Here is a 14,285-nt window from a genome sequence, read left to right on the forward strand (position 1 = left end):
CTACATGATACAATCGCTCCTTTAAGTGCACACTGGGCCAGACAGCCGATATCTAGCAAAAAATTCTAAAATTTAAGTTAGAGACTTGAAGTTGGGTATAGTACATTGTAGTGATATACATACATATAAAAGAGCTGAAATAAATTTCAGACCGATCCGAGCATGCGTCATATACCGAACATATATAAAGTTTTACTAGTTGTTTTTGTTGAGTAATGCATTATTATTGACACTATTATACACCGAATTTTGTAAAGAATTCGAAACTGTAAACCATTCCCTTCTAGCACATAAGCATGACCTTCTGGAGTTTCCGCCCAACCTCCTTAGATGGACTTCTAGCTTTCTTTTTTTCAGGTCTCAAAAAGTCCTCTTCAAAAACTCCCTCTCCTCACCAGTCAAAGTTTCTTCGGGAGTACCACAGGGCATCCATCTAGGCCCCTTACTCTTCGCAATCATTATTAATGAACGCCGAAGGTAATTAACATACTCTCGAGAACTCATGTATGCGGATGATGTTAAACCCTGTGTCCAGTATAAGGGCATTTCATTTCATTCTCGCTTGCAATCCGATCTCAATAACTTTCGGTTATGGTGTTGTGCACACTTGTTACACCTTAATGCCTCGAAATGCAATGTTATGACATTTCATCATTCTAACTCCTTGTTGGCTCCATATACCCTATGTGGTGGTTCTCTTGAGAGAATTACCCAGGTGGATGATCTTGGTGTTATATTAGACGCCAAGCTAAAGTTTTCAGAACACATTTCTACCATGGTAAATAAGGCCATGGGCGTGCTTGGGTTAATAAAGAGGTGGCCAAAGAAATTTAACGACCCCTATATAACAAAGATTCTGTATACCTCGCTAGTTTGTCCGATTTCAGAATACGGCTCTTGGGTATAGTACCCTCAGTACAAAGTACACCATGGCAGCACTGAATCAGTCCAGAAGTACTTTTTACTTTTCGATGGTGTTATTTTTGTGCTCAACTTGCTCCAGGCTGACTTGTTGAGCCGGATTAACTTCACGATTCCTTTTAGATCCACTAGATTCTATTTACGGTTGACTTGACCCTTCCGTGTTGTAGATCGAATTATTCCCTGCTTGAAACGTTTAGAGTCCTATTACAACATACCTTTCCCATAGTGAGTTTTTGTTTTCTTACATCAAATCGTACTCAACCGAAAATCGGACTTTGATAGACTGCATCAAAATCAAAAAATATTAAGCCAAGATATGCACCATGAAAATTTATTGTAACGAATGGGAGATTAAATAGCCCGACTATTAAGTTGTCATGCCTTTTACTAGAAATAGTCAGACGAAGCTCACAATTTCTTCAAAACGAAATCCAAATTCTTTCGGAAATAAAGCCCCATTAGAAACTAGAAAAATCTGTCCCAGTTTCTCAATCTATAAAATATCATTGAATCAAGATTCTGTTTCTATGAAATTTGACAGTTTATGACAAAATACAGTTCCCCACTTGAAGATTCAAATTCTTGCAATATTATAGCGCATTTTAAATTAAGTCTTCTTCTAGGCCTATGTTTTGAGCGGACAAGCCAAAAGTATTCCAACATTTTCTACCAGTATTTTAATCATTCGATGTTCCACTGCCACAAATTTTAGCCTGGTCAACTATCTATCCCATTTTTAATCGAAATTCAGTGAACAAATTTTTTCAAATGTTTTCTCACTAGCAATAATTAAAACACCATATTTTTATACCCGATACTCAAAATGAGTATTGGGGTATATTAGATTTGTGGTGAAAATGGATGTGTGTAACGTCCAGAAGGAATCGTTTCCGACCCCATAAAGTATATATATTCTTGATCAGCATCAATAGCCGAGTCGATTAAGCCATGTCTGTCTGTCCGTCTGTCCGTCCGTCCGTCTGTCCGTCTGTCCGTCCGTCCGTCTGTCCGTCCCCTTCAGCGCCTAGTGCTCAAAGACTATAAGAGCTAGAGCAACGATGTTTTGGATCCAGACTTCTGTAATATGTCACTGCTACAAAAATATTTCAAAACTTTGCCCCGCCCACTTCCGCCCCCACAAAGAGCGAAAATCTGTGGCATCCACAATTTCGACGATACGAGAAAACTAAAAACGCAGAATCGTAGAAGATGACTATATCTTCTAGAGTGTAAAATCTCAACCAGATCGTAAAATTATTATAGCCAGAATCACGAAAACAATTTCACTCTTTCTCGCTCTGTCTCACTCTAACACACAGGTTTCATGGTCGGTTTTGCCAATTGCAAAATATGAGTTCAAGGATCTCAGAACCCATAAGAGCTAGAGCAACCAAATTTGGTATCCACACTCCTGTGATATCGGACCTTGACCGTTTCGTGTCCAAATTTCGCCACACCTCCTTCCGCCCCCGCAAAGGACGAAAATCTGGAGCATCCACAAATCTCAGAGACTATTAACGCTAGAGTAACCAAATTTAGTATCCGCACTCCTGTTAGATCTCAATATAAAACGTATATCTTAGAATTTCGCCCCACCCCCTTCCGCCCCCACAAAGGACGAAAATCTGTTGCATCCACAATATTGCAGATTCGAGAAAACTAAAAACGCAGAATCATAGATAACGATAATCAGATTGCTGAATCTGGATCAGATCAGATAATTTTTGTAGCCAAAAGGAACAAATCAATTTGCATTGGCTACGCAGCGCCCGACGTCACGCTCAGACTGATTTTCTGTCTCTCTCGCACGCACTCTTTGTCGTGTCGTTTAATATTAGCGGCGCTGCCGGAGGAGAGCCATACTGACTTAGTATCGGGTATAACTGTAGAGTTGCGGTGTCCGCAGCAACTCACAACGTTCCCCCTCGTTTATATTAGGTACGTAAGGTTTCGAGCGATAGAGAGCAATACATATTTTGTTTGCGTTTAACAATCGAGCTCCTTAAATGTCTATCATAATTAATGTAATATATTATTTGCCAACAACATAATAATTATTACTATGTACATAAAATTAAGACAACCATATAATATCTGTAAATATTGTACATATGGGCATTTCCAAGATGTCGAACGGGACAATCGTACACTTTACAACTGGTAAACAGCTAAAAATGAGACGAATTTTCAAAATAATTTTTCTTCTATAAAATTTCTTTTGATTAATTGATGCTATGGCCATTCAAGATTTTTGCAAAAACCCAATGAATTTGCACGGGACAAAAATATAAGAGATTTTCGCGGCGAGCAATTCAAAATTTAGATTCCAGCTAAAGTTGAGGCTATACATTGATGCAAATTTCCGATAAATGTTGTAGTTTATAATTTGTTTTCCGTTTGTCCGTTGTGACGGACATCTAAAATTTCTGTTTGCTCAGGCACAAATAAATACAATACCACAACAAATATGATTTGTAGCTTTTTTTTCTTGGCTAAAATCAGGCTAAGAAATATATCGTTTACCGATCATTTTCAGTGGTTTGTTAGATATGTACATATGTAGTTCAATACGTCAGAAAAGACTTTGAGAAAAAATGTTTTCAAGAATCATCTTTCTAATTGGAGAAAATAATAAACGAAAAATGAGTATACAAACACCATTAGATAAAAGCTAATGAAATTATTATTATTATATAAAGCTAATAAATAGTTAAAACTAGGTATTAACAAAGTATGGGGCTGGTTATAAATTAGTGGACTGTATACTCTTTTGAATATTGAGCTTATTTATTTATATTGGTTATTTAATATTGGTGGTTATTACAAGGTGTTTTACATTTACATAGGTACATATGTATCGACGCCCCCGTCGATGATGCGGCGCACAGTGGCGATTTGAACGAAAAGAGGTGGGAAAAGTTGGAGATTTGTTATTTTTGTCAAACCATCTAAAATTTTGGTTATTTTTAAACTTTGGATGGGCTTTTAAAAGATATATCCTTAAATTTTTCCGAGATTTCTTTTTGTATATGTACATATGTTTCTTGAACTATTTCATATAGCAAGCTGAAACGGCGGAATTCCCTACTGTGGGGCGGTACAAGCTATGCGCGCGGTTGGTTTCATCTATGTACATACATATGTATAACTTTCTACTAACTTCCACTCCACAAAAGAAGTCGAGCCAAAAGGGAATTGAAAGATCATGCGATGCGACGGTCCAATGCAAAACGGTACACATCGATGTACATATGTGTGTGCAGCTGCGGGTTTTAGCTATACGTGTGAGAACATTAAAGCTATGTTTTGGACACAAGCAATAACAACACAGCTATGCGCGTAAAAATAGTTACTTAGGCGATGTACTACAATCATGAGCGTGTAAATAGGTCAATCGCAATATACATGAACATTGAATTAAAAAACTACGAGGCTCATTTCTCAACAGTCGGTTTTGCCAATTGCAAAATATGAGTTCAAGGATCTCAGAACCTATAAGCGCCAGAGCAACCAAATTTGGTATCCACACTGCTGTGATATCGGACCTTGACCGTTTTGTGTCAAAATTTCGCCACACCCCCTTCCGCCCCCGCAAAGGACGAAAATCTGGGGCATCTACAAATCTCAGAGACTATTAATGGTAGAGTAACCAAATTTAGTACCCGCACTCCTGTTAGATCTCACTATAAAACGTTTATCTCAAAATTTCGCCCCACCCCCTTCCGCCCCCAGAAAGGACGAGAATCTGTTGCATCCACAATATTGCAGATTCGAGAAAACTAAAAACGCAGAATCATAGAGAATGACCATATCTATCAGATCGCTGAGTCTGGATCAGATCAGATAATTTTTATAGCCAACAGGAACAAATCAATTTGCAGTGGCTACGCAGCGCCCGACGTCACGCTCAGACTGATTTTCTGTCTCTCTCGCACGCACTCTTTGTCGTTTCGTTTAATATTAGCGCCGTCTGCCGGAGGAGAGCCATACTGACTTAGTATCGGGTATAACTCACAACTCACAACGTTCCCCCTCGTTAATGTTAATAACTTGGAAAATTAGTATATTAGCCTACAGTGTCATTCTTCCCTCCTTCCGCCTTCGGGTTCGCTGGAGTTTCGAGATCGATACTTAAGAACACCCATATGGAATGGAACTTGCAACAAATATGCTGATTCTAAAAATTTGTATGTGTGCTCTTCTTTAAATACTTCTTGTACCGATACGGAAGAAGATATGACCATTTTATAGCACAGTGTTCGATGGAAAATGCGAGAGTTTCACAAGCTATTCACGCGTCACAATCTTCGCCCTCTTTCCGACGACTTCCCATAAATTCGCGATCATCAATCATTGTATTTAGAAGTACACGCTCAAATGCGCTAACAGGAAATCAATATATCAACGCATGCCGATGGCACCACTGTCTCAATCACCTCTTACACCAGCACGTGATGGGTTTGGTTTTTGAGCCAACGATTAGGATTTGATTAAACGGGGCAACTCTAAAACTATTGCGGTGCCCTCTATCGTACAATCATTACGACAATTCATATAACTTATTTCTTTTCCATTTCGATTGCTGCTCCGCAACTCAGAGGGGACTCAACTCAAACGGGGAGCAAAAACGTTTCCCTAATCCAAGAGGTCTTATGCGTGGAACACCTGTGAAGTATATGCCTCATGTTGCAAAGGGTTTTATTTCTCGCTGACTTGAGTATCGAGGGAAGCTTCCCATTTTTTGCTTCCCTTTTGCCCACTCGTGTTAAACACTGCTTTTTTTTTTTATTCAAGCACAAAATAAAAATGAAAAGTAATGGAATTTATCTGAATACTTTGCGGCCATGCTGTAAACTTTGCAAACCACGTAGAGTCGCCATTTTCCTACTATGGAATAGCTGCAACTCAGTTTTAATTTCAGGTAATACTCATAAGTAAAGAGTTATTTATATTAGCATTATTGATATTAAGAATATCATATCAAATCCCATTCATTCAATAGCGATACTTGAAGTTGAAGTTTTGAATGTCAAATTAGATTAATTAGAAATGATATACATGTTCAGCCAGACTCCGTTTTTCACATACACAAAAGTTTTCCGATTTACTTTTCAATACACAAAAATTAGGTCTCCCGTTTTTACATTCCGGAAGATTTATTCGTTTTCAAAACGAAAACATATTCGTTGAAGAAATGAAAAGTAAATGGCTTTTTATACATCGAAACGAACCTTAATTGGAAAAGAAAAACGAGGGGGAACGTTGTGAGTTGCTGCGGAGACCGCAACTCTACATTTATACCCGATACTAAGTCAGTATGGCTCTCCTCCGGCAGACGCCGCTAATATTAAGCGACACGACAAAGAGTGCGTGCGAGAGAGACAGAAAATCAGTCTGAGCGTGACGTCGGGCGCTGCGTAGCCACTGCAAATTGAATTGTTGCTTTTGGCTATAAAAATTATGTGATCTGATCCAGATTCAGCAATCTGATAGATATGGTCGTTATCTATGATTCTGCGTTTTTAGTTTTCTCGAATCTGCAATATTGTGGATGCAACAGATTTTCGTCCTTTGTGGGGGCGAAAGGGGGTGGGGCGAAATTCTAAGATATACGTTTTATATTGAGATCTAACAGGAGTGCGGATACTAAATTTGGTTACTCTAGCGTTAATAGTCTCTGAGATTTGTGGATGCTCCAGATTTTCGTCCTTTGCGGGGGCGGAAGGGGGTGTGGTGAAATTTGGACACGAAACGGCCAAGGTCCGATATCACATGAGTCTGGATACCAAATTTGGTTGGTCTAGCTCTTATGGGTTCTGAGATCCTTGAGCTCATATTTTGCAATTGGCAAAACCGACCATGAAACCTGTGTGTTAGAGAGAGACAGAGCGAGAAAGAGTGAAATTGTTTTCTTGATTCTGGCTATAATAATTCAGATTTTGCACTCTGGAAGATATAGTCGTCCTCTACGATTCTGCGTTTTTGGTTTTCTCGTATCGTCGAAATTGTGGATGCCACAGATTTTCGCTCTTTGTGGGGGCGGAAGGTGGCGGGGCAAAGTTTTGAAATATTCTTGTAGCAGTGACATATCACAGAAGCCTGGATCCAAAACATCGTTGCTCTAGCTCTTATAGTCTTTGAGCACTAGGCGCTGAAGGGGACGGACAGACGGACGGACGGACAGACGGACAGACAGACAGGGCTCAATCGACTCGGCTATTGATGCTGATCAAGAATATATATACTTTATGAGGTCGGGAACGATTCCTTCTGGACGTTACACACATCCACTTTTACCACAAATCTAATATACCCCAATACTCGTTTTGAGTATCGGGTATAAAAATAGATGACTTATTTATGCATTAAAATAAACTTGACACCTATATCAGGGTAATTTAATTTTTGCTTTCTTTATAAATAACATAATCCGCCAAAGTACGGGTAAAAACGGAGTCTGCCTGATTATATATGTACATCTAGCTTGTGGATTGTACCTTTTTTAGACAAGAAATTTCTGTCCCGTGCGACAGAGGCTTAAATGAAATTTTAAACGAGGGGAACGTTGTGAGGTGTTGCTGCGACCGGAACTCTACATTTGTACGCGATACCTAGTTAGTATGGCTACATTGAGTGACAAAGAGTGCGTGCGGGAGAAACAGAAAACGTGTCTGAACATGTCATATCTATCAGATTGCTGAATCTGGATCAGATCAGATAATTTTTGTAGCCAAAAGGAACAAATCAATTTGCATTGGCTACGCAGCGCCCGACGTCACGCTCAGACTGATTTTCTGTCTCTCTCGCACGCACTCTTTGTCGTGTCGTTTAATATTAGCGGCGCTGCCGGAGGAGAGCCATACTGACTTAGTATCGGGTATAACTGTAGAGTTGCGGTGTCCGCAGCAACTCACAACGTTCCCCCTCGTTTATATTAGGTACGTAAGGTTTCGAGCGATAGAGAGCAATACATATTTTGTTTGCGTTTAACAATCGAGCTCCTTAAATGTCTATCATATTAAATGTAATATATTATTTGCCAACAACATAATAATTATTACTATGTACATAAAATTAAGACAACCATATAATATCTGTAAATATTGTACATATGGGCATTTCCAAGATGTCGAACGGGACAATCGTACACTTTACAACTGGTAAACAGCTAAAAATGAGACGAATTTTCAAAATTATTTTTCTTCTATAAAATTTCTTTTGATTAATTGATGCTATGGCCATTCAAGATTTTTGCAAAAACCCAATGAATTTGCACGGGACAAAAATATAAGAGATTTTCGCGGCGAGCAATTCAAAATTTAGATTCCAGCTAAAGTTGAGGCTATACATTGATGCAAATTTCCGATAAATGTTGTAGTTTTTAATTTGTTTTCCGTTTGTCCGTTGTGACGGACATCTAAAATTTCTGTTTGCTCAGGCACAAATAAATACAATACCACAACAAATATGATTTGTAGCTTTTTTTTCTTGGCTAAAATCAGGCTAAGAAATATATCGTTTACCGATCATTTTCAGTGGTTTGTTAGATATGTACATATGTAGTTCAATACGTCAGAAAAGACTTTGAGAAAAAATGTTTTCAAGAATCATCTTTCTAATTGGAGAAAATAATAAACGAAAAATGAGTATACAAACACCATTAGATAAAAGCTAATGAAATTATTATTATTATATAAAGCTAACAAATAGTTAAAACTAGGTATTAACAAAGTATGGGGCTGGTTATAAATTAGTGGACTGTATACTCTTTTGAATATTGAGCTTATTTATTTATATTGGTTATTTAATATTGGTGGTTATTACAAGGTGTTTTACATTTACATAGGTACATATGTATCGACGCCCCCGTCGATGATGCGGCGCACAGTGGCGATTTGAACGAAAAGAGGTGTGAAAAGTTGGAGATTTGTTATTTTTGTCAAACCATCTAAAATTTTGGTTATTTTTAAACTTTGGATGGGCTTTTAAAAGATATATCCTTAAATTTTTCCGAGATTTCTTTTTGTATATGTACATATGTTTCTTGAACTATTTCATATAGCAAGCTGAAACGGCGGAATTCCCTACTGTGGGGCGGTACAAGCTATGCGCGCGGTTGGTTTCATCTATGTACATACATATGTATAACTTTCTACTAACTTCCACTCCACAAAAGAAGTCGAGCCAAAAGGGAATTGAAAGATCATGCGATGCGACGGTCCAATGCAAAACGGTACACATCGATGTACATATGTGTGTGCAGCTGCGGGTTTTAGCTATACGTGTGAGAACATTAAAGCTATGTTTTGGACACAAGCAATAACAACACAGCTATGCGCGTAAAAATAGTTACTTAGGCGATGTACTACAATCATGAGCGTGTAAATAGGTCAATCGCAATATACATGAACATTGAATTAAAAAACTACGAGGCTCATTTCTCAACAGTCGGTTTTGCCAATTGCAAAATATGAGTTCAAGGATCTCAGAACCTATAAGCGCCAGAGCAACCAAATTTGGTATCCACACTGCTGTGATATCGGACCTTGACCGTTTTGTGTCAAAATTTCGCCACACCCCCTTCCGCCCCCGCAAAGGACGAAAATCTGGGGCATCCACAAATCTCAGAGACTATTAATGGTAGAGTAACCAAATTTAGTACCCGCACTCCTGTTAGATCTCACTATAAAACGTTTATCTCAAAATTTCGCCCCACCCCCTTCCGCCCCCAGAAAGGACGAGAATCTGTTGCATCCACAATATTGCAGATTCGAGAAAACTAAAAACGCAGAATCATAGAGAATGACCATATCTATCAGATCGCTGAGTCTGGATCAGATCAGATAATTTTTATAGCCAACAGGAACAAATCAATTTGCAGTGGCTACGCAGCGCCCGACGTCACGCTCAGACTGATTTTCTGTCTCTCTCGCACGCACTCTTTGTCGTTTCGTTTAATATTAGCGCCGTCTGCCGGAGGAGAGCCATACTGACTTAGTATCGGGTATAACTCACAACTCACAACGTTCCCCCTCGTTAATGTTAATAACTTGGAAAATTAGCATATTAGCCTACAGTGTCATTCTTCCCTCCTTCCGCCTTCGGGTTCGCTGGAGTTTCGAGATCGATACTTAAGAACACCCATATGGAATGGAACTTGCAACAAATATGCTGATTCTAAAAATTTGTATGTGTGCTCTTCTTTAAATACTTCTTGTACCGATACGGAAGAAGATATGACCATTTTATAGCACAGTGTTCGATGGAAAATGCGAGAGTTTCACAAGCTATTCACGCGTCACAATCTTCGCCCTCTTTCCGACGACTTCCCATAAATTCGCGATCATCAATCATTGTATTTAGAAGTACACGCTCAAATGCGCTAACAGGAAATCAATATATCAACGCATGCCGATGGCACCACTGTCTCAATCACCTCTTACACCAGCACGTGATGGGTTTGGTTTTTGAGCCAACGATTAGGATTTGATTAAACGGGGCAACTCTAAAACTATTGCGGTGCCCTCTATCGTACAATCATTACGACAATTCATATAACTTATTTCTTTTCCATTTCGATTGCTGCTCCGCAACTCAGAGGGGACTCAACTCAAACGGGGAGCAAAAACGTTTCCCTAATCCAAGAGGTCTTATGCGTGGAACACCTGTGAAGTATATGCCTCATGTTGCAAAGGGTTTTATTTCTCGCTGACTTGAGTATCGAGGGAAGCTTCCCATTTTTTGCTTCCCTTTTGCCCACTCGTGTTAAACACTGCTTTTTTTTTTTATTCAAGCACAAAATAAAAATGAAAAGTAATGGAATTTATCTGAATACTTTGCGGCCATGCTGTAAACTTTGCAAACCACGTAGAGTCGCCATTTTCCTACTATGGAATAGCTGCAACTCAGTTTTAATTTCAGGTAATACTCATAAGTAAAGAGTTATTTATATTAGCATTATTGATATTAAGAATATCATATCAAATCCCATTCATTCAATAGCGATACTTGAAGTTGAAGTTTTGAATGTCAAATTAGATTAATTAGAAATGATATACATGTTCAGCCAGACTCCGTTTTTCACATACACAAAAGTTTTCCGATTTACTTTTGAATACACAAAAATTAGGTCTCCCGTTTTTACATTCCGGAAGATTTATTCGTTTTCAAAACGAAAACATATTCGTTGAAGAAATGAAAAGTAAATGGCTTTTTATACATCGAAACGAACCTTAATTGTAAAAGAAAAACGAGGGGGAACGTTGTGAGTTGCTGCGGAGACCGCAACTCTACATTTATACCCGATACTAAGTCAGTATGGCTCTCCTCCGGCAGACGCCGCTAATATTAAGCGACACGACAAAGAGTGCGTGCGAGAGAGACAGAAAATCAGTCTGAGCGTGACGTCGGGCGCTGCGTAGCCACTGCAAATTGAATTGTTGCTTTTGGCTATAAAAATTATGTGATCTGATCCAGATTCAGCAATCTGATAGATATGACATGTTCAGACACGTTTTCTGTTTCTCCCGCACGCACTCTTTGTCACTCAATGTAGCCATACTGACTTAGTATCGGGTATAACTGTAGAGTTGCGGTGTCCGCAGCAACTCACAACGTTCCCCCTCGTTTATATTAGGTACGTAAGGTTTCGAGCGATAGAGAGCAATACATATTTTGTTTGCGTTTAACAATCGAGCTCCTTAAATGTCTATCATATTAAATGTAATATATTATTTGCCAACAACATAATAATTATTACTATGTACATAAAATTAAGACAACCATATAATATCTGTAAATATTGTACATATGGGCATTTCCAAGATGTCGAACGGGACAATCGTACACTTTACAACTGGTAAACAGCTAAAAATGAGACGAATTTTCAAAATTATTTTTCTTCTATAAAATTTCTTTTGATTAATTGATGCTATGGCCATTCAAGATTTTTGCAAAAACCCAATGAATTTGCACGGGACAAAAATATAAGAGATTTTCGCGGCGAGCAATTCAAAATTTAGATTCCAGCTAAAGTTGAGGCTATACATTGATGCAAATTTCCGATAAATGTTGTAGTTTATAATTTGTTTTCCGTTTGTCCGTTGTGACGGACATCTAAAATTTCTGTTTGCTCAGGCACAAATAAATACAATACCACAACAAATATGATTTGTAGCTTTTTTTTCTTGGCTAAAATCAGGCTAAGAAATATATCGTTTACCGATCATTTTCAGTGGTTTGTTAGATATGTACATATGTAGTTCAATACGTCAGAAAAGACTTTGAGAAAAAATGTTTTCAAGAATCATCTTTCTAATTGGAGAAAATAATAAACGAAAAATGAGTATACAAACACCATTAGATAAAAGCTAATGAAATTATTATTATTATATAAAGCTAATAAATAGTTAAAACTAGGTATTAACAAAGTATGGGGCTGGTTATAAATTAGTGGACTGTATACTCTTTTGAATATTGAGCTTATTTATTTATATTGGTTATTTAATATTGGTGGTTATTACAAGGTGTTTTACATTTACATAGGTACATATGTATCGACGCCCCCGTCGATGATGCGGCGCACAGTGGCGATTTGAACGAAAAGAGGTGGGAAAAGTTGGAGATTTGTTATTTTTGTCAAACCATCTAAAATTTTGGTTATTTTTAAACTTTGGATGGGCTTTAAAGATATATCCTTAAATTTTTCCGAGATTTCTTTTTGTATATGTACATATGTTTCTTGAACTATTTCATATAGCAAGCTGAAACGGCGGAATTCCCTACTGTGGGGCGGTACAAGCTATGCGCGCGGTTGGTTTCATCTATGTACATACATATGTATAACTTTCTACTAACTTCCACTCCACAAAAGAAGTCGAGCCAAAAGGGAATTGAAAGATCATGCGATGCGACGGTCCAATGCAAAACGGTACACATCGATGTACATATGTGTGTGCAGCTGCGGGTTTTAGCTATACGTGTGAGAACATTAAAGCTATGTTTTGGACACAAGCAATAACAACACAGCTATGCGCGTAAAAATAGTTACTTAGGCGATGTACTACAATCATGAGCGTGTAAATAGGTCAATCGCAATATACATGAACATTGAATTAAAAAACTACGAGGCTCATTTCTCAACAGTCGGTTTTGCCAATTGCAAAATATGAGTTCAAGGATCTCAGAACCTATAAGCGCCAGAGCAACCAAATTTGGTATCCACACTGCTGTGATATCGGACCTTGACCGTTTTGTGTCAAAATTTCGCCACACCCCCTTCCGCCCCCGCAAAGGACGAAAATCTGGGGCATCCACAAATCTCAGAGACTATTAATGGTAGAGTAACCAAATTTAGTACCCGCACTCCTGTTAGATCTCACTATAAAACGTTTATCTCAAAATTTCGCCCCACCCCCTTCCGCCCCCAGAAAGGACGAGAATCTGTTGCATCCACAATATTGCAGATTCGAGAAAACTAAAAACGCAGAATCATAGAGAATGACCATATCTATCAGATCGCTGAGTCTGGATCAGATCAGATAATTTTTATAGCCAACAGGAACAAATCAATTTGCAGTGGCTACGCAGCGCCCGACGTCACGCTCAGACTGATTTTCTGTCTCTCTCGCACGCACTCTTTGTCGTTTCGTTTAATATTAGCGCCGTCTGCCGGAGGAGAGCCATACTGACTTAGTATCGGGTATAACTCACAACTCACAACGTTCCCCCTCGTTAATGTTAATAACTTGGAAAATTAGCATATTAGCCTACAGTGTCATTCTTCCCTCCTTCCGCCTTCGGGTTCGCTGGAGTTTCGAGATCGATACTTAAGAACACCCATATGGAATGGAACTTGCAACAAATATGCTGATTCTAAAAATTTGTATGTGTGCTCTTCTTTAAATACTTCTTGTACCGATACGGAAGAAGATATGACCATTTTATAGCACAGTGTTCGATGGAAAATGCGAGAGTTTCACAAGCTATTCACGCGTCACAATCTTCGCCCTCTTTCCGACGACTTCCCATAAATTCGCGATCATCAATCATTGTATTTAGAAGTACACGCTCAAATGCGCTAACAGGAAATCAATATATCAACGCATGCCGATGGCACCACTGTCTCAATCACCTCTTACACCAGCACGTGATGGGTTTGGTTTTTGAGCCAACGATTAGGATTTGATTAAACGGGGCAACTCTAAAACTATTGCGGTGCCCTCTATCGTACAATCATTACGACAATTCATATAACTTATTTCTTTTCCATTTCGATTGCTGCTCCGCAACTCAGAGGGGACTCAACTCAAACGGGGAGCAAAAACGTTTCCCTAATCCAAGAGGTCTTATGCGTGGAACAC

The 14,285-nt window shown here is 38.6% G+C and overlaps 1 protein-coding gene across 1 annotated transcript in view; it reads right to left on the reverse strand.

The window, feature by feature from the left end:
- The window catches only part of LOC6603374 (neuronal acetylcholine receptor subunit alpha-7), a 277,292-nt gene that overhangs the window by 247,095 nt on the left and 15,912 nt on the right, over nt 1-14,285 (reverse strand). The gene's annotated exons all lie outside the window — the stretch shown is intronic.

This window comes from Drosophila persimilis, unplaced genomic scaffold (genome assembly GCF_003286085.1).
Source record: "Drosophila persimilis strain 14011-0111.01,24,50 unplaced genomic scaffold, DperRS2 tig00000520-arrow-pilon, whole genome shotgun sequence".
Taxonomy (NCBI): domain Eukaryota; kingdom Metazoa; phylum Arthropoda; class Insecta; order Diptera; family Drosophilidae; genus Drosophila; species Drosophila persimilis.